The sequence below is a fragment of the Triticum aestivum genome, chromosome 4B (genome assembly GCF_018294505.1).
Source record: "Triticum aestivum cultivar Chinese Spring chromosome 4B, IWGSC CS RefSeq v2.1, whole genome shotgun sequence".
Taxonomy (NCBI): Eukaryota; Viridiplantae; Streptophyta; class Magnoliopsida; order Poales; family Poaceae; genus Triticum; species Triticum aestivum.
Window position 1 is genome coordinate 443,592,319 of NC_057804.1, and position 22,186 is coordinate 443,614,504.

The following is a 22,186-nucleotide window of genomic DNA, read 5'->3' on the forward strand; positions in this document are numbered from 1 at the left end:
TTAGTTTCAACATTTATAGGATTACCTGAGATATAGTGTTTGATCCTTTGACCGTTTACCACCTTCGGATTTGTGCCTGCGAAGTTGTTGATTTTATGGCACCGGAACGATAGACCTCCTCGATAACGTATGGACCTTCCCATTTAGAGAGAAGTTTTCCTGCAAAAAATCTTAAATGGGAGTTGTATAGCAATACATAATCACCTACATTAAACTCACGCTTTTGTATCCTTTTATCATGCCATCTTTTAACTTTTTCTTTAAACAACTTAGCATTTTCATAGGCTTGGGCTCTCCATTCATCAAGTGATCTAATATCAAATAACCTCTTCTCACCGGCAAGTTTGAAATCATAGTTGAGCTCTTTAATAGCCCAATATGCCTTATGTTCTAGTTCGAGAGGTAAGTTACATGCTTTTCCATAAACCATCTTATACGGAGACATACCCATAGGATTCTTATATGCAGTTCTATAGGCCCATAATGCATCATCAAGTTTCTTGGACCAATTATTTCTAGACCTATTAACAGTCTTTTGCAAAATTAATTTGAGCTCTCTATTGCTCAATTCTACTTGACCACTAGACTGTGGGTGATAAGGAGATGCAATTCTATGATTAACGTCATATTTAGCAAGCATTTTACGGAAAGCACCATGAATAAAATGTGAACCACCATCAGTCATTAAATATCTAGGGACTCCAAACCTCAGAAAAATAACTTCCTTAAGCATTTTAATAGAAGTGTTATGATCAGCACTACTAGTTGGAATAGCTTCTACCCACTTAGTAACATAATCAACATCAACTAAAATATGTGTGTATCCATTAGAGGCAGGAAAAGGTCCCATATAATCAAAGCCCCAAACATCAAATGGTTCAATAACAAGTGAATAATTCATAGGCATTTCTTGACATCTACTAATATTACCAATTCTTTGACATTCATCACAAGATAAAACAAACTTACGGGCATCCTTGAAGAGAGTAGGCCAATAAAAACCAGATTGCAATACCTTATGTGCAGTTCTGTCTCCAGCGTGGTGTCCTCCATAAGCTTCGGAGTGACACTTGCGTAGGATCTGTTCCTGTTCATGCTCAGGCACACAACGTCTAATAACACCATCTACTCCTTCTTTGTAAAGATGTGGGTCATCCCAAAAGTAATGTCACAAATCATAAAAGAACTTTTTATTTTGTTGGTATGTGAAGCTAGGTGGTATAAATTTAGCAACAATATAATTAGCATAATCAGCATACCATGGAGTGCTACCAGAAGTGCTTACGACATTTAATTGTTCATCGGGAAAACTATCATCAATAGGTAATGGGTCATCAAGAACATTCTCTAACCTAGATAAGTTGTCTGCAACGGGGTCCTCAGCTCCTTTTCTATCAACAATATGCAAATCAAATTCTTGCAGCAAGAGAACCCATCTAATAAGTCTAGGTTTAGCATCTTTCTTTTCCATAAGATATTTAATAACAGCATGATCCGTGTGAATAGTTACTTTAGAATCAACAATATAGGGTCTGAATTTATCACAAGCAAACACCACTGCTAAAAATTTCTTTTCGGTAGTAGCATAATTTCTTTGAGCATTGTCTAGAGTCTTACTAGCATAATGGATAACATTTAATTTCTTATCAACTCTTTGCCCTAGAACAGCACCTACAGCATAATCACTAGCATCACACATAATTTCAAAGGGTAAATTCCAATCAGGTGGCTGAACAATAGGTGCAGAGACTAATGCTTTCTTAAGTATTTCAAATGCTTCTACACAATCATCATCAAAGACAAATGGTACATCTTTTTGTAACAAATTAGTCAGACGACGAGAGATTTTTGAGAAGTCCTTAATGAACCTCCTATAAAACCCGGCGTGACCAAGGAAACTTCTTATACCTTTGATCCTTGGGACATGGCATCTTTTCAATAGCATCAACCTTGGCTTTATCAACTTCAATACCTCTTTCAGAGACTTTGTGTCCCAAAACAATACCTTCATTAACCATAAAGTGGCACTTTTCCCAATTCAAGACAAGATTAGTTTCTTCACATCTCTGCCATACTCGATCAAGATTGCTCAAGCAATCATCAAAAGAGGAACCATAGACGGAAAAATCATCCATGAAAACCTCACAAATCTTTTCACAAAAGTCAGAGAATATAGCCATCATGCATCTTTGAAAGGTAGCAGGTGCATTACATAAACCAAAAGGCATACGTCTATAAGCAAAAGTACCAAAAGGGCATGTAAAAGTAGTGTTTGATTGATCTTTAGCCGACACAGGTATTTGAGAGAAACCAGAATAACCATCTAGAAAGCAATAATGTGTATGCTTGCATAATCTTTCTAGCATTTGGTCAATAAAAAGTAAGGGGTAATGATCTTTCTTAGTAGCTTTATTTAATTTGCGGAAATCAATTACCATCCTATAACCTGTGATAATTCTTTGAGGAATTAATTCATCTTTATCATTAGGGACAACAGTAATACCTCCCTTCTTAGGGACACAATGGACATGACTTACCCACTGATTATCAGCAACGGGATAAATTATACCTGCCTCCAGAAGCTTGAGTATTTCCTTTCTTACCACTTCTTTCATTTTAGGATTCAAACGCCGTTGAGGATCACAAACTGGTTTGGCATCCGCTTCCAAATTTATTTTATGCTGACATAGAGTGGGACTAATGCCCTTAAGATCATCAGGAGTATATCCAATAGCGGCACGGTGCTTCTTCAGAGTTTTCAATAATCTTTCTTCTTCATGCTCTGAAAGGTTAGCACTAATAATAACAGGATATATTTTCATTTCATCAAGATAAGCATACTTAAGATTATCAGGCAATGGTTTAAGCTCAAACACGGGATCACCCTTGGGTGGAGGAGGATCCCCTAGGATTTCAATAGGCAAATTGTGTTTCAAAATAGGTTCCTGTTTAAAGAATACTTCATCTATTTCCCTTCTTTCATTCATAAACATATCATTTTCATGGTCTAGCAAATAATGTTCCAAAGGATCACTGGGAGGTACGACAATAGAAGCAAGACCAATAATTTCATCCTTACTAGGCAATTCTTCCTCACAATGTTGATTACTAAATTTAGAGAAATTAAACTCATGAACCATATCATCCAAGCCAATAGTAACAACATTCTTTTTGCAGTCTATCATAGCATTAACAGTATTCAAGAAGGGTCTACCAAATATAATGGGACAAAAGTTATCTTGTGGAGAAGTAAGAACAAGAAAATCAGCAGGACATTAAGTTTTCCCACACAAGACTTCAACATCTCTAACAATCCCAATTGGTGAAATAGTATCTCTATTGGCAAGTTTAATTGTGACATCAATACCTTCTAATTCAGCAGGTGCAATTTCATTCTTAATTTCTTTGTATAAAGTATGTGGTATAACACTAGCACTCGCACCCATATCACATAAGCCATGGTAACAATGATCTCCATTTTAACAGAAATAACAGGCACGCCTACCACAGGTCTATGTTTATCTTTAGCACAGGGTTTAGCAATTATAGTAGTTTCACCTTCGAACTGAATAACATGCCCATCAATATTATCAGACAAGAGATCTTCAACAATTGCAATATTGGGTTCTACTTTAACTTGCTCAGGAGGTACATAAGTTCTGATATTGCTTTTACAAACAACAGTTGAAGCTTTAGCATGATCCTTAACTCTAACAGGGAAAGGTGGTTTCTCAACATAAGAGGTGGGAACAATAGGATCATTATAAGTGATAGTCTTTTCTTCAACTTTAATAGGTTCAGCTACTTTTACTTCTATGGGAGGATGATATTTAAACCATTTCTCCTTAGGGAGATCGACATAAGTAGCAAAAGATTCACAGAAAGAAGCTACTATCTCAGAGTCAAGTCCATATTTAGTGCTAAACTTACGGAAAATATCGGTATCCATAAAAGATTTAACACAATCAAACTTAGGTGTCATATCTAGCTCCTTACCTTCGTCGAGGTCCCAATCTTCAGAGTTGCGTTTAATTCTATCCAATAAATTCCATCTGAATTCAATAGTCTTCATCATCAAAGAGCCAGCACAAGAAGTATCGAGCATGGTGCGATTATTATCAGAAAGCCGAGCATAAAAATTCTGAAGAATTATTTCCCTTGAGAGGTCATGATTGGGGCATGAATATAACATTGATTTAAGCCTCCCCCAAGCTTGAGCGATGCTTTCTCCTTCGCGAGGCCAAAAATTATATATATAATTGCGATCACGATGAACAAGATGCATAGGGTAATACTTTTGATGAAATTCCAATTTCACTCTTTTATAGTTCCATGATCTCGTATCACATAGCCTATACCATGTCAGTGCGTCTTGCTTCAAAGATAAAGGAAAAGCCTTCTTCTTAACAACATCATCGGGTATACCTGCAAGCTTAAATAGTCCACAAATATCATCCACATAGCGAAGATGCTCGTCAGGATGCTTTGTTCCATCTCCTATAAAAGTATTAGCCAGCAGTTTTTCCATGATACCCGAAGGAAATTCAAAAGGAGTTTCATTTTCAATAGGTTCACTAGGTTGAGGGGCAACTCTTTGCTCTACTGGAAGGGGTGAAGATAGCCCGAACAAGTCCCTCATAGAATTACTTTTCATAGTAACAAGTGACAGAAAATTTCAGCACACTATATAAATTTTTCCTTACCAAATTCCACCTACCAAAGGCGCTACACTCCCCGGCAACGGCGCCAGAAAAGAGTCTTGATGACCCACAAGTGTAGGGGATCTATGGTAGTCCTTTAGATAAGTAAGAGTGTCGAACCCAACAAGGAGCAGAAGGAAATGATAAGCGGTTTTCAGCAAGGTATTCTCTGCAAGTACTGAAATAAGTGGTAACAGATAGTTTTGTGATAAGATAAATTGTAACGAGCAACAAGTAAAAAAAGTAAATAAGGTGCAGCAAGGTAGCCCAATCCTTTTTGTAACAAAGGACAAGCCGGAACAAACTCTTATAATAAGAAAAGCGCTCCCGAGGACACATGGGAATATCGTCAAGCTAGTTTTCATCACGCTCATATGATTCGCGTTCGGTACTTTGATAATTTGATATGTGGGTGGACCGGTGCTTGGGTGCTGCTATTACTTGAACAAACATCCCACTTATGATTAACCTCTATTGCAAGCATCCGCAACTACAACAAAAGTATTAAGGTAAACCTAACCATAGCATGAAACATATGGATCCAAATCAGCCCCTTACGAAGCAACGCATAAACTAGGGTTCAAGCTTCTGTCACTCTAGCAACCCATCATCTACTTATTACTTCCCAATGCCTTCCTCTAGGCCCAAATAATGGTGAAGTGTTATGTAGTCGACGTTCACATAACACCACTAGAGGTTAGACAACATACATCTCATCAAAATATCGAACGAATACCAAATTCACATGACTACTAATAGCAAGACTTCTCCCGTGTCCTCAGGAACAAACATAACTACTCACAAAGCATATTCATGTTCATAATCAGAGGGGTAATAATATGCATAAAGGATCTGAACATATGATCTTCCACCAAGTAAACCAACTAGCATCAACTACAAGGAGTAATCAACACTACTAGCAACCTACTAGCACCAATCCCGGACTTGGAGACAAGAATTGGATACAAGATATGAACTAGGGTTTGGAGATGAGATGGTGCTGGTGAAGATGTTGATGGAGATTGCCTTCTCCCGATGAGAGGAGCACTGGTGATGATGATGGCGATGATTTCCCCCTCCCGGAGGGAAGTGTCCCAGGCAGAACAGCTCTGCGGAGCCCTAGATTGGTTCTGCCAAGGTTCCGCCTCGTGGCGGCGGAGTCTCGTCCCGAAAGGTTGCTTGCTATTTTTTTTCATCGGAAGACTTCATATAGGAGAAGATGGACGTCGGAGAGCCACCAGGGGGCCCACGAGGTAGGGGGCGCACCTAGGTGGTAGGGGCGCGCCCCCCACCCTCGTGAGCAGGGTGTGGGCCCCCTGGCCTTCATCTTTGGCGATGATTTTTCTTTATTTGTTTTAAAGTATTCCATGGAGTTTCAGGACTTTTGGAGTTGCGTAGAATAGCCCTTCAATATTTGCTCCTTTTCAAGCCCAGAATTCCAGCTGCCAGCATTCTCCCTCTTCATGTAAACCTTGTAAAATTAGACAGAATAGCCATAAGTATTGTGACATAACGTGAAATAACAGCCCATAATGCGATAAATATCAACATAAAAGCCTGATGCAAAATGGACGTATCAGGTGCCATAGAACTAGCTCCAGTTCATCAATGTAATGTAGGCATGTATTCCGAATATAGTCATACATGCTTATGGAAAAGAACTTGCATGACATCTTTTGTCCTACCCTCCCGTGGCAGCGTGGTCCTAGTGGAAACAAAGGGATATTAAGGCCTCCTTTTAATAGAGTACTGGACCAAAGCATTAACACATAGTGAATACATGAACTCCTCAAACTACGGTCATCACCGAGAAGTATCCCAATTATTGTCACTTCGGGGTTGTTGGATCATAACACATAATAGGTGACTATAGACTTGCAAGATAGGATCAAGAACTCACATATATTCATGAAAACATAATAGGTTCAGATCTGAAATCATGGCACTCGAGCCCTAGTGACAAGCATTAAGCATAGCAAAGTCATAGCAACATCAATCTCAGAACATAGTGGATACTAGAGATCAAACCCTAACAAAACTAACTTGATTACATGGTAAATCTCATCCAACCCATCACCGTCTAGCAAGCATATTATGGAATTACTCATGCACGGAGGTGAGCATCATGAAATTGGTGATGGAGAATGGTTGATGATGACGACGGCGACGAATCCCCCTCTCCGGAACCCCGAACGGACTCCAGATCAGCCCTCCCAAGAGAGATTTGGGCTTGGCGGCAGCTCCGTATCGTAAAACGCGATGATTCTTTCTCTCTGATTTTTTTCTCTATGAAAGAGAATATATGGAATTGGAGTTGAGGTCGGTGGATGTTCAGGGGGCTCCCGAGGCAGGGGGCGCGCCCAGGGGGAGGGGTCGCGCCCCCCACCGTCGTGGACAGGGTGTGGGCCCCCTGGCACTATTTCTTTCGGCAATATTTTTTTATTAATTTTGAGAAGTTGCTCTGTGGATTTCCAGGACATTCCTAGAACTTTTATTTATGCACAAAAATAACACCATGGCTGTTCTGCTGAAAACAACGTCAGTCCGGGTTAGTTTCATCCAAATCATGCAAGTTAGAGTCCAAAAGAAGGGCAAAAGTGTTTGGAAAAGTAGATACAACGGAGACATATAAACTCCCCCAAGCTTAAACCGTTGCTTGTCCTCAAGAAATTCAGTTGTCAAACTGAAAGTGATAAAGAAAAACTTTTACAAACTCTGTTTGCTCTTGTTATTGTAAATATGTAAAGCTAGCATTCAAGTTTTCAGCAAAGATTATAAACTAACCATATTCACAATAACACTTAGGTCTCATGTTTACTCATATCAATGGCATAATCAACTAGCGAGCAATAATAATAAACCTCGGATGACAACACTTTCTCAAAACAATCATAATATGATATAACAGGATGGTATCTCGTTAGCCCTTTCTAAGACCGCAAAAAATAAATGCAGAGCACCATTAAAGATCAAGGACTGACTAAACATTGTAATTCATCGTAAAAGAGATCCAATCAAGTCATACCCAATATAAACTAATAGCAATGCATGCAAATGACAGTGTGCTCTCTAGTGGGTGCTTTTAATAAGAGGGTGATGAGTCAACATAAAAGTAAATAGATAGGCCCTTCGCAGAGGGAAGTAGGGATTTGTAGAGGTGCCAGAGCTCGATTTTGAAATAGAGAGATAAATAACATTTTGAGCGGTATACTTTCACTATCAACATAACAACAATGAGATCTCGATATCTTCCATGCTACACACATTATAGGTGATTCCCAAACAGAATGGTAAAGTTTATACTCCCCCACCACCAACAAGCATCAATCCATGGCTTGCCCGAAACAATGGGTGCCTCCAATACTAGCAACAATCCTGGGGGAGTTTTGTTTAATTATTTTGATTTGCTTTGATCTTTTTGATCATGGGACAGGGCATCCCGGTTACCAGCCATTTTCTGTGAATGAGGAGCGGAGTCCACTCCTCTTGAGAATAACCCACCTAGCATGGAAGATATAGACATCCCTAGTTGATACATGAGCTGCTCGAGCATACAAAACAGAATTTCATTTGAAGGTTTGGAGTTTGGCACATACAAATTTACTTGGAACGGTAGGTAAATACCGCTTATAGGAAGGTATGGCGGACTCATATGGAATAACTTTGGTGTTTATGGAGTTTGGAAGCACAAATAGTATTCCCGCTTAGTACAGGTGAAGGCTAGCAAAAGACTGGGAAGCGACCAACTGAGAGAGCGACAACAGTCATGAACATGCATTAAAATTAATCAACACTGAGTGCAAGCATGAGTAGGATATAATCCACCATGAACATAAATTTCATGAAGGCTATGTTGATTTTGTTTCAACTACATGCGTGAACATGTGCCAAGTCGAGTCACTCAATTCATTTAAAGGAGGATACCACCCTATCATACCATATCACAACCATTTTCATAGCATGTTGGCACACAAGGTAAACCATTATAAGCTCCTAGCTAATTAAGCATGGCATAAGTAACTATAATCTCTAATTGTCATTGCAAACATGTTTATTCATAATAGGCTGAATCAGGAACGATGAACTCATCATATCTACAAAAACAAGAGAGGTCGAGTTCAAGCCAGCTTCTCTCATCTCAATCATTCCATCATATATCATCATTATTGCTTTTCACTTGCATGACCGAACGATGTGTATAATAATAATAGTGCACGTGCATTGGACTAAGCTGGAATCTGCAAGCATTCAATTCAAGGGAGAAGACAGGGTAATATGGGCTCTTGGTTAAATCAACAATGATGCATATGAGAGCCACTAAACATTTTCATTATGGTCTTCTCCTCTCGACCCCCAAAGGAAAGAAAAAGAAATAAAACTATTTACACGGGAAAGCTCCCAACAAGTAAAAGAAGAACTAGTAATCTTTTTGGGTTTTCTTTTAATTGTTAGTACAAGTATGGAAATTAAACTAACTATTTTTTTTTTGTTTTTTTCTAAGGTTTATCAAACACACAAGAAGAAAGCTAGAAAAGGAAATTAAACTAGCATGGATAATACAATGAAAGAGTATGAGCACCGACAACTAGAATGAGTGTGTGTGAACATGAATGTAATGTCGGTGAGAAATAGGTACTCCCCCAAGCTTAGGCTTTTGGCCTAAGTTGGTTTATTCCCAAGGACAACGGCTACTCTCCCCGGTGTACTGAGGCATGTCATCATACTGCCATTGGATGGCGATCTCCTCCGGATCCCACTGATACGATGATGGACAATAAGGGTCCAGTGGTGGTTCCGGCTCAGGCTCTGGAGCTGATGTCTGGCCTTGGTGCACGTAAATAGCCTCTGGCAAAATGAGGTAATAGCCTGCAATTAAATCAAACAAAGAATGCGCAGGCAAGATAATAGTCTCATTGTGTTTCTTATTAAATCTCAGGTTATACAAAAGCATCTTATCATCATTGTTAACAATAAAATCATGTGCTACCATGCTCTTATAATTTTGAAAAGTAGGGGGTAGCAGTTTTTCCTCTTTCTCATAATGCCTAATAGGTATCTCGAAATGTTTAGAAAGGTGTGCAACATAGATACCTCTGAAAATGGGGCCCTCTGTGCGGTTCATACTTAATCGTTTAGCAATAACGGCACCCATACTAAAAGTGTTATCACAAAATAAGGCATAGAACAGAATAATAATATCAGGAACATTGAGGTTTCCACAGTTTCCGTGACCAATTAAGCATCGACTAGCAAATATGGAAAAGTAGCATAAAACAGGAAAATGTATGCTTGTTATTCTTACATCGGAAGCCTTCCTCGATTCCCCTACATTGATAGTATCAATAAAACCATCCACATCTTTATGATGTGGTTCCTCTAAGCCGCCCTCAAAGGGTATTCTACAAACCGTGCAAAAATTACATAATGACATCTCCTTAGCCTCATCATATAAATGAAAAGCTACTGAAGGAGGTGAATTCTTAGGATAATAGTTAAAGTTTTGAATGAAAGTATTGGTGAGTAAGAGGTACTGTTCAGCCTGGTCATGGAGGAAGTCGGTGAGGCCCGCATTATCAACCAAAGAATAGAAGTCTTCATAAATTCTGGCTGCTCTCAAGAAATCATCACAAGACAACTCACACGGCCGTAGTTCCGCTAGCGAGGAAGATTATACTTGGCCTTTTCTTTCTCCTTAGATTGTTTATCCTTAGGGCTTTGGCTAGAAGAGCCCCTCAAAAAAATCTCTTCATCTTTTTCTGAAATTTTCTGAAATTTTTAGTAACTCAAAATAAAAGTGAATCAAACTCAACAAAACTGATAACAACTACTCCCTCAAGTGCCTAGAGCCTATATAATGCATTAGAATAACTTGGGACCTCATAAATTTGACATGCAAGCTCAAGAACAGGGTCGCCTAGGCAGAAAAAATTTGTAATGAATAAAGCACTAGAACAAGAACTAATTGGACCATTGGAGGAGTCACATACCAAGGAACAATCTCCCAAAGCAGTTTTGTGAATGGAGCTTTGAACAAGGAGATCGAAAATCGCAACAAAACGAGCTAAAACTCATGCTTGAGCCAGATGAGGATTTTTTGGGAGGAAGATGGAGTGTGTGGGTGCAGGAATAAGTGGAGAGGGTCCACCATGGGCCCACGAGGCAGGGGGCGCGCCCTGGACCCTCGTGGCCAGGTGCTTGCCCCCTGCTGTGTTTTCAGTGCCTAAAATCCTCAAATATTCCATAAAAAATCATTCTAAATTGGCATGGCATTTGGAGAACTTTTATTTTCAGGATATTATTATTGCAAGGATAATTCAAAAAATAGACAGATAATACTATTGTTACTTTATTTAATCTAATAACAGAAAGTAAGAGGAGGGTACAAAAGGTTGTGCCTTCTAGTTTCATCCATCTCATAATCATCAAAAGGAATCCACTAACAAGGTTGATCAAGTTTTGTTAACAAACTCATTCCGAATAACATGGAACCGGAGAAATTTCGAATAACACTAGGTTACCTCAACGGGGATATGAACATCCCCAATAATAAGAATATCATATATTTTTCTTCACAGTAGTAAGAGGAAATTCAAAACTTCTAATAATGATAGTTGGAACTTTTCCAATAGAATTGATGCTATGAACTTGAGGTTGTTTCCTCGGAAAGTGTATCGTATGCTCATTGCCATTAACGTGAAAAGTGACATTACCTTTGTTGCAATCTATAACATCCCCTGCAGTATTCAAAAAGGGTCTACCAAGGATAATCGACATACTATCATCCTCGGGAATATCAAGAATAACAAAGTCCGTTAAGATAGTGACATTTGCAACCACAACAGGCATGTCCTCAAAAATACCGACAGGTATAGCAGTTGATTTGTTAGCCATTTGCAAAGATATTTCAGTAGGTGTCAACTTATTCAATTCAAGTCTACGATATAAGGAGAGAGGTATAACACTAACACCAGCTCCAAGATCACATAAAGCAGTTTTAACATAGTTTCTTTTAATGGAGCATGGTATAGTTAGTACTCCTGGATCTCCTAGTTTCTTAGGTATTCCACCCTTAAAAGTGTAATTAGCAAGCATGGTGGAAATTTCAGCTTCCGGTATCTTTCTTTTATTCGTAATGATATCTTTCATATATTTGGCATAAGGATTTACTTTAAGCATATAAGTCAAGCGCATACGTAAGAAGATAGGTCTAATCATTTCAGCAAAGCGCTCAAAATCCTCATCATCCTTTTTCTTGGAGGGCTTAGGAGGAAAAGGCATGGGTTTCTGAACCCATCACTACTGGAATTAGCTAATTTGCCGTCTGCCAATTCTTTGTTGTCTGCTGGCTGACGGCAAAGAAGGTCTTTGCCGTCCGCTTACATAAAACGGACGGCAAAGAACTGGCTGATGGCAAAGAAGGTCTTTGCCATCAGCTAGTTCTTTGCCGTCCACTAGCGGACGTCAAAGAATCTTTGTTGTCAGCTGGCGAACGGCAAAGAGAGAGATGGGCCGCACTAACGAGCTGCTTAGAAAAAAACCTAACGGCCCCCTCTTTGTCGTCTGCTAGCAGAAGGCAAAGGGCAAAAAAGCGGACGGCAAAGGGGGGCGGACGGCAAAGAGATAACGTTATTTTTGGCAGACGGCAAAGAGGAAACACAGCACACAGATCGATCACGCAGATCGATGACTTGGCAAGATCTCAGACGCACATCTCCACCCTCCGTCGGACACACACCCCAGCCACCCATGATGCACGCACTCCCAGGGCAGCACCCACGCGCCCGGCCCCACACCCTGTCTTCTCTCTCCCTTATCCCCACCCCCACCGCACGTCTCTCTCTCTCTCATTTCTCTCCCTCTCGATCCAAATCGAGGAGGCCGGCCGGCCGGCAACCGCCACCACCTCGACCCCCGGCCCCGGCCAACACCTCGCCGGCCCCTGCCTCATCCCTCGTCGCCCCTGCCGGCCTCCGCGCCTCCTCCCCCATCACGCGTCGTCCGTCTCTGCCACGCCACCGGAGCCCGCCTCCGCGCGCCGCCCGGTTTCGCCCGCCCTCGCTCGCCGCCGGCCTCCTCCGCAAGCCGCCCGGCCTCGCCCGCCTCCGCGCTTTGCCGGCCTCCACCGCGCGCCGCCGGACTCCTTCACGCCTCCGAGCACCAGTGCCTCCGAGCACCAGCAGCCGCCCGCCTCCGCCTATGCTACTCTCTGCCTCCCTCTCTCAGCGCGCCTCCGAGCACCACCGCCTCCGAGCACCAGCAGCCACCCGCCTTCGAGCACTAGTAGCCGAGCCGCGGGCCTTCACCTTCGCTGCTCTCCTTTGAAGCCCGCCTCCGCATGCCGCTGGCCTCCACCTCCGCTGCTCTTCTCTACCGGCGATGGGGCTTGGCGCGACGGAGTTGGTGCGGTCCAATGGATCTAGCGCTCGGACGAGGGTGGCGAGCTCCGGTGCGGCGGTAGACTGCTTGAGATCCTCGGGTGTCCATGGTGGTGTCGGTGTGCTCCTGTCCATGGAGAAAGGAAGGAGAAGGCAGAGGGGCGCGGTTGTTGGTTGTTGCTGCTCCAGCGAGCATGGCACAGGGGATGGTTGCAGGGAGGCGTGTTCGTCCAGATCGAACACATGTACTGTAACGCAGTGTAATCTGTTCGTGTGTAATGTCATCTTGTTAAACAGAGTAGTTTTGTTTTGGATCAGCAAGCTATATGATGGATAGTTTTGTCCTGTGAAATCCGTTCGTTCGTTGTTGATTCTTGAAACAGTAGTGTTGATGGATACTGTGGTGTTCGTCCTCAGTTCGTTCCTCGTCGCCTCTGCACTTGGACTATTTGTTCGTTTTTTTTATTTAAAAAAAAAAATCTTTGCCATCAGTAATGTTTCTGGCTGACGGCAACGGGGTCTGTGGCAGACGACAAAGGATGGCGTGGTTTGCCGTCTGTGGCAGACGGCAAAGCCTCCCGTTAGACACCTAACGTGGATAACGTCTATCCTTTGCTGTAAACTTTCTTTGCCGTCTGCTTGCCCAGGAAAGCTGATGGCAAATGTCTTTGCCGTCCGCTTTTTGAAAACAGATGGCAAAGAAGCTCTTTACCGTAACTGTCTTTGCCGTCCATGTTTGCCGTCTGTGGCTGACGGCAAAGACCTTTGCCGTCAGCTTTCTGGTCCTTTGCCGTCTGCCATGGCAGACGGCAAATCAGCTGATTCCTGTAGTGCATGGTTCTCATTCTTTACCGTGCTTCCTAGCAACAAAATCCCTCTTATCATAACGTTGATTGTTTGATTGTGGGTTATCAAGATCAACATCAGGTTCAATCTCTACATCATATGGCAGACGGCAAATCAGCTGATTCCTGTAGTGCATGGTTCTCATTCTTTACCGTGCTTCCTAGCAACAAAATCCCTCTTATCATAATGTTGATTGTTTGATTGTGGTTTATCAAGATCAACATCAGGTTCAATCTCTACATCATTATTATTGCTAGGTTGAGCATCAACATGAACATTATCATTAACATTATCACTTGGTTCATGTTCATCACCAGATTGTGTTTCAGCATCAGAAATAGAAATGTCATTGGGATTCTCAGGTGTGTCTATAACAGGTTCACTAGAAGCATGCAAAGTCCTATGATTTTTCTTTTTCTTCTTTTTAGAAGGACTAGGTGCATCTAAATTATTTCTCTGAGAATCTTGCTCAATTCTCTTAGGGTGGCCTTCAGGATACAAAGGTTCCTGAGTCATTTTACCAGTTCTAGTAGCCACTCTAACATCAAAATCATGTTTATTATTTAATTCATCGAGGAAATCACTTTGAGCTTTAAGTACTCGTTCTGCTTGAGTGGTAACCATAGAAGCATATTTACTAATGAGTTTAAGTTCACCTTTAACTCTAGCCATATAATCACTCAAGCATCCAATCATGTAAGCATTACTCTTTAATTCTCTACCAACATATGCATTAGAACTTTCTTGTCTAGCCATGAAGTCATCTAATTCATCTAAACATTGACTAGCAAACTTAGTAGACGAGATTTCAACCTTATCATATCTATAAAGAGAATTTACCTTTACTACATGTGTCGGGTTATCAAGACAATGTGTTTCTTCAATAGGTGGTAGATTATGACCATGTATTTCTTCGACGGGAGGTAAATTCTTAACATCTTCAACTTTAATACATTTTTCTTTCATAGATTTCTTTGCCTCTTGCATATCTTCAGGACTGAGAAATAAAACACCCCTCTTTTTTGGAGTTGGTTTAGGAATAGGCTCAGGAGTTGGCTCAGTTGGCTCAGGAATTGGCTCGAGAAGAGTCCAATTATTTTCATTAGTCAACATATTATTCAATAACAACTCAGCTTGGTCGACTGTTCTTTCCCTGAAAACACAACCAGCACAACTATCCAAGTGGTCCTTGGAAGCATCGGTTAGTCCATTATAAAAGATATCAAGTATTTCATTTTTCTTAAGATGATGATCAGGTGAAGCATTAAGTAATCGGAGAAGCCTCCCCCAAGCTTGTGGGAGACTCTCTTCTTTAGTTTGCACAAAATTATATATTTCCCTAAAGGCAGCTTGTTTCTTATGAGCAGGGAAATATTTAGCAGAGAAGTAATAAATCATATCCTGGGGACTATGCACACAACCAGGATCAAGAGAATTAAACCAAGTTTTAGCATCACCCTTTAATGAGAATGGAAATATATTAAGGATATAATAGTAGGGGGATTTCTCATCATTAGTGAACAGGGTGGCTATATCATTTAACTTGGTAAGATGTGCCACAACAGTTTCAGATTCATAGCCATAAAAGGATCAGATTCAACCAAAGTAATTATCTTAGGATCGACAGAGCATTCATAATCCTTATCAGTAACAAAGATAGGTGAAGTAGCAAAAGCAGGGTCATATTTCATTCTAGCATTTAGAGATTTCTGTTTAAGTTTAACTAGTAACTTCTTAAGATCAGATCTATCATTGCAAGCAAGAATATCTCTAGCAGTTTCTTCATGCATAACATAACCCTCAAGAACAACATGAAGTTGATACTTAGGGGGAGAACCTTCCTCATCTCTATCTTCAATAATTTCATTATCAATAATTTCATTCTCTCTATCCCTAGCAAGTTGTTCATGAAGAAATTCACCTAATGGCACAGTAGTATCAAGCACAGAAGTAGTTTCATCATAAGTATCATGCATAGTAGAAGTGGCCTCATCAACAATATGTGACATATCAGAATTCATAGCAGTAGCAGGTTTAGGTGTTGCAAGCTTACTCATAACAGAAGGAGAATCTAGTGCAGAGCTAGATGGCAGTTCCTTACCTCCCCTCGTAGTTGAGGGATAAATCTTAGTTCTTTCGTCTTTCAAGTTCTTCATAGTGACCAGCAGATATAAATCCCAAGTGACTAAAAGAATAGAGCTATGCTCCCCGGCAATGGCGCCAGAAAATAGTCTTGATGACCCACAAGTATAGGGGATCGCAACAGTTTTCGAGGGTAGAGTATTCAACCCAAATTTATTGATTTGACACAAGGGGAGCCAAAGAATATTCTCAAGTATTAGCAGTTGAGTTGTCAATTCAACCACACCTGGATAACTTAGTATCTACAACAAAGTATTTAGTAGGAAAGTAGTATGATAGTAATGGTAACAGTGGCAAAGGTAATAGTAGCAGTTTTGTAGTAGTTGTAACAGTAGCAACGGTAGAATAAATAAGCAAAGCACAATATGTGAAAAGCTCATAGGCATTTGATTAGTGATAGATAATTATGTCGGATGCGATTCCTCATGTAATAGTTATAACATAGGGTGACACAGAACTAGCTCCGGTTCATCAATGTAATGTAGGCATGTATTCCGAATATAGTCATACGTGTTTATGGAAAAGAACTTGCATGACATCTTTTGTCCTACCCTCCCGTGGCAGCGGGGTCCTAGTGGAAACTAAGGGATATTAAGGCCTCCTTTTAATAGAGTACCGGACCAAAGCATTAACACATGGTGAATACATGAACTCCTCAAACTACGGTCATCACCGAGAAGTATCCCGATTATTGTCACTTCGGGGTTGTCTGATCATAACACATAATAGGTGACTATAGAATTGCAAGATAGGATCAAGAACTCACATATATTCATGAAAACATAATAGGTTCAGTTCTGAAATCATGGCACTTGGGCCATAGTGACAAGCATTAAGCATAGCAAAGTCATAGCAACATCAATCTCAGAACATAGTGGATACTAGGATCAAACCCTCACAAAACAAACTTGATTACATGGTAAATCTCATCCAACCCATCACCGTCCAGCAAGCCTATGATGGAATTACTCACGGACGGCGGTGAGCATCATGAAATTGGTGATGGAGGATTGTTGATGATGACATCAGCGATGAATCCCCCTCTCCGGAGCCCCGAACAGACTCCAGATCAGCCCTCCCAAGAGAGATTAGGGCTTAGCGGTGGCTCCGTATCATAAAACGCGATGATTCTTTCTCTCTGATTTTTTTCTCCGTGAAAGAGAATATATGGAGTTGGAGTTGAGGTCGGTGGACATTCAGGGGGCCCACGAGGCAGGGGGCGCGCCCCCTACCCTCGTGGACAGGGTGTGGCCCCCCTGACGCTATTTATTTCGCCAATATTGTTTATTAATTCTGAAAAGTTGCTCCATGGATTTCCAGGACATTCCGAGAACTTTTATTTCTGCACAAAAATAACACCATGGCAGTTCTGCTGAAAATAGTGTCAGTCCAGGTTAGTTTCATCCAAATCATGCAAGTTAGAGTCCAAAACAAGGGCAAAAGTGTTTGGAAAAGTAGATACGACAAAGACATATCAGCCAACTATAACAATAACTTGATTAATAACAACCCTAGTTCGATGTTGAGAAAGAGGTTGGTTGTGATCGAGAGATGATCATGGAGGTATTATGGATACCGAAGTTGGTTGATCTTTATGTGATAGCAAGATGATCAACGTGGTATCATGGATACCAATGTTGGTAAGTTGATGCATGAGATGATTACGAGGTAACCTCTGAGCAAGAGTAAGTTGGTGCATGAAAATGTTAACCTGTTGCATGTAGTATCATTATGTTCATATGCTCATGTCATGCTAATGTTGTTCTAGCCGTATCATGTTCAGTTGGTGCATGCCATGTTGTTCTGTTAGTATCATGCTCATGATTGCTTTAACTTGTTAATGCCATGCTGTTGTTTGTCTTTACTGCTTTTGGTTATTGTGAGCTTGCAGGTACATTCAATGTACTGACCTGGTGTGTCATGCCAGTTTGTAGGTCATGCCTAGATTGCTTGCTTGTTTGGTGTGGTTCCTGTGTCCGCGAGCTAGGATAAACGTTCCAGCCAGAGTCCCTGCAGATTGGAGTCCATCATCGTCGTTCGCTATTCCGCCGCCAGTAGTTGTTCCGCTACCTCGAGTTACTATGCTGCTTGCATAGAGCAACTGTAGTTGGCGTAGCGTCGCTGTGCCGATTTTATTCATTGTAATATCGGAGACCTTGTATTCGTATTCGTGATGTAATAGAGAGCTGGTTTGTTCTATGCTAAGCAGTGCCATATTCCAGAAGACTTCACCTCAATCTCTGGGCTAGAATACCGGGCATTCCGGTTTCTCCGAGCCGGGGTGCCACCTGCCAAAATATGATTCACCAAGTTCATCAAGTCTTACAGTAGCAACGATTGTAAATCCATGGTTTGTGTTTAGTATGACGTCCCTGCAGTCTTGATTTATGTAAAGGGAAAGACTGTGCACTACATATGTTGTTGCATAGCAAGGGATGTGGTGCAGAAAATGTTAGGATTGTTAAAGAATATGGTAAAATACAAATATTGGCGAAATTGAAAGAATAGTACAACAGTTGAAATCAAAGGACAAAAACTATAATTAAATAGATAGGGTAACCATGATGTCATGGATATATGAGAGTAATCGAAAGAACAATACATCATCAATTTGCCTAATATAGAAAGAAGAGGGAAAAATCCCCTTTGCCGTATATGCTGCATGTGGCACCTTTTATCTAGATGTAGAAATATATAGTATATGTTCAAGAAAGTAGGCCATGCCAACTGATCTAGGGTGAGATTGGACATACCGTGCGCATCCTGAGGTCATTTGGTACGGTGAGATGTAAATCCATGGATGTCTGGCCGAGGCCGCAAAGTCCTGATGTGTCTTTGCACTATAGACTCTATGAGTGAAAGAAAACCCTCAAATCAGCTCAAATAAAAATGAATTCACAACGAGTTCGACCGGGTGAGTAAAGGAGGCAGACTAACTGGGATAAGAGATGGGATAATATCTCAGTAAATTAGTTACCTTGTTGTCCATGAGAAAAAAACCTCAATACCGCGGATTGTCCAATCAGGCGGGGCTGGGTCGACCGCGAGCAGCGTCGAGAAAGTCGATGGTGATAGGCGGCGACAAGCGGAAGTAGCAAAATGCGTTGGGGTTTCCCAGCAGCCTGGTGGTGGCGACAGGCGTCGAGCCAAGTGGTTGCCACGGCAATAGGCGGTGCCATGCAAAGTCGCAATGGATTTTGTGCAGGTGTGAATAGGGACCAGAGGGGGTGGCAGGCGGGGTGAGGGTTTTCTTTTGACCTGGGGATCGTGAGGGTTTTCTTTTTTCTTTTTTGAATTGGGTGGTGAGGGTTTTCTGTCCCACAAAGATTTTCGGAAGCAACGGTTTGCTAGAGCCAACCATGTGTGATTGACGTAACAGGGAAAATGATAGTCATTGCACATGGTTCCAATTTTGGGAACCATGTGTGATTGACAAACTACCTCCGTCCTCGTTTATTGGTCCCCTTTGTAATTTATGCCAAATTTTGACCAAAGATTTAATTAACAAATGTTTATGCATGTCACAAAAAAATTATATCATTGAACACTATGTTCAAATACGCATCCAACGATATAATTTTTGCTGACCTACACTAACATTTTGTCAGCTAAATCTTTGGTCAAAATTTAACACGAACTACAAAGGGGACCAATAAACCAGGATGGAGGTAGATTCCATCAACCAAACTGATTGCATCCATATCTCACATTTAGACATAAGTAAACATAGATTAAACATACTGAGACATAGATAATAAGCGTACACAAGCATATTTCAACCATAATTACATAGTTCAACCGTCATTAAGCATACTCAAGCACATTTATAATTAAGACACTACATAGCCATACATAGTTTAATCCCACATCTCATCTCATTTGCCGGCATGATCCTGAAGCCTCTCCAGGTACTCGGCGTAAGCGGCGTCCGCCACCCAGTGAGATTATTTCTGCTTGGAGGAGCCAACGACTCGTCCTCTTGCATGCGACATAACACTTTGATATGCGTGATCAAGCTTTTGGTTGCAAAATGGCATTGATAGCCCTTGTTCTAGGTCCTAATACACATGTTAGGCATTCCCGCATAAAGCTCCCTACGGATTTGCTTCTTTTACCTCCTCTGGCCATCTTCATCCTCACTGTCGACATCGTTAGATACCACCTATACATATAGTAAAAAAAATGTGGCGTCAAATTTGGAAAACTAACTAATCTCTAGCGAACATTTGGCAGTTGCCAAAATTTGCAATCAAATAAATGTTTACATGTCGTAAAGTAGGATTAGGAATTTATGCCTATTATTTTAGATATATCCCGATATTATGGTTTGATTTTTAAGCACAATCGTCTATGTACAGACCAATCTTGAAGAAAATTATGGCACAAACATATATGTAGGTCTTTCAAAATCAATTGTCAAGACCTGGCTAGGAATTATTAGCATGAACACTAAACCTAGCCAGATTATTAGTAGAAATCATTTGCATAGATGACACAACTAATCACTTGTCACTTGTACCATTCAAACAATCAATACACTACACGGATCTAGCGAAACATACTTAGATTTCATGGATTGGGAGAACATAACCATATGATTTCTATTCCGAAAATGGGGAGGTAGGACGCAGGAGTAACCAGAGAAACCCTAGGATGTATTTGACACAAAGATGGGTATAGATGACTAACCGGTTCTCCATTGTCGTCGGAGTCATCGCCCGAGTCGTCACCATAGTTGATGTGTACCTCCGGCTCCGGCTGTGGAAGCACCATGCAATCGAAAACGTCAGGTTGCGGCGATACCTCGTCGGCGGTGAGGGAAACCTCAGTCTCCATCCTCATGACATGCTCCGGTGCTTCGACAGCCTTGACGCCGGCACTCCCTCCGGTGGGGCGCTTCGACGGCATCCTCATACATTAACGGCTTTGAGGACTAAGAGCGGCATTGAGGATGCAGGCGGAGAGAGAGAGGATTGTGTGTGCAGCAAGGAGGGGTGTGCGGCCGCTCGGGCACGCCATTAATATGAAGTAGTGGGAGAGAGGTGGGCGGCGGTCAAACCGCTGGCTCGCCTCCCAGTGAGCCTGCGCACCGAATTGCTGGCATGCCTACCGTCATTTCACACAGCTACTCGCACGCCTTCCGATGACACTGCATGGCGAACACGCCTCCCGTCAATTCACACACATGCACGCACGCCTCCCGGTCTGCCTGCACGGCGGACTGCTTGCATGCATCCCGTTAACTCACACCTTCTTGCATGGCACACGGGTCACGTGGCGGCACGTATATTATTTTTTCTATTTTGATGATTAATGCTGCCGCTTTATTTCTTAAGCAAAGCATGGCATGTATCCATTGTTGGTCTAACACCCACCGTTCGAATAAATAACCCGTTTGCGATATTGGTTCCCAATTATTAATAATCTCCCATTTGTAAGAAGATAAAGATTGCATCAAAACTTCTCTCAAATTTGACAAAAAAAGTACAATGCCACTTGATAGGTCTCCACCTTATCTATAATTTTTTATTGTTCCATGCTATTATATTATCTGTTTTGGATGTTTTATAAGCATTATTATGCTACTTTATATTATTTTTGGGACTAACTTGCTAATATAGAGCCTAGTGCCAGTTTCTGTTTTTTCCTTGTTTTTGAGCTTTGCAGAAAAGAAATATCGAATGGAGTCCAAACGGAATAAAAATTTTGCAATGATTTTTCATGGACCCGAAGACATCCACAAGACTTGGAGTCCAAGTCAGAGGAGCCATGAGGCGGCGACAATGATCGAGGGCGCGCCATTGGGGGGGGGGGGGCTCCCCCTGCCTTGTGGCCCCCTCGAGGATCCCCTGACCTACTTCTTCGTCCTATATATTCACATATAATCCCAAACCCTCAGAAGCATCCACGAAAATAATTTTCCGCCGCCGCAACCTTCTGTTCCCATGAGATCCCATCTTGGGGCCTTTTCCGATGATCTACCGGAGGGGGATTCGATCATGGAGGGCATCTACATCAACCCTATTGCCCTTCTGATGAAGCATGAGTAGTTTATCTCAGACCTACGGGTCCATAGCTAGTAGCTAGATGGCTTCTTCTCTCTCTTTGATTCTCAATACCATG